Here is a 474-nt window from a genome sequence, read left to right as displayed (position 1 = left end):
TACTAGTATCTAAAAAATAGGTACTAGTACCATGAAAATAGATACTAGTACGGCTTATAGATTAAATGTTACTACGGCTTTCCATACACTGTCACCATTCTGGCCACAAGAGGACGCAAACTAGTTATAGCTTCAGATCCTCCACACTGTTTAGTCCATTCATCAACGTCGACTTTTGTCTGCAAGCCCAAGACTGTAGATCATAATTAGCCTGTTTATTGTTTCAACGTAAACAGACTATTTTTGTTAAAAGTGATGCCATAATATATTATTTTAAACTATGGTCTGCGGCTAAAATTAGTACTAAGACGTCTTACAACCAGGAGACTTTGCAAACATTGCACGAGGGATGTTTTCAGTTTATTCAATTATATAATATCTCAGACATAGCCTATTGACCGTGCGGTAGGCCTATGCCAGATACACTAATATAAGTAATGTTACAATAAAACCTTTAAAAAGGTCATAACAACA

This window comes from Sinocyclocheilus anshuiensis, unplaced genomic scaffold (genome assembly GCF_001515605.1).
Source record: "Sinocyclocheilus anshuiensis isolate Anshui unplaced genomic scaffold, SAMN03320099.WGS_v1.1 scaffold267, whole genome shotgun sequence".
Taxonomy (NCBI): Eukaryota; Metazoa; Chordata; class Actinopteri; order Cypriniformes; family Cyprinidae; genus Sinocyclocheilus; species Sinocyclocheilus anshuiensis.
The sequence above is the reverse complement of the archived record's forward strand: the minus strand, read 5'-3'. Positions refer to the sequence as shown.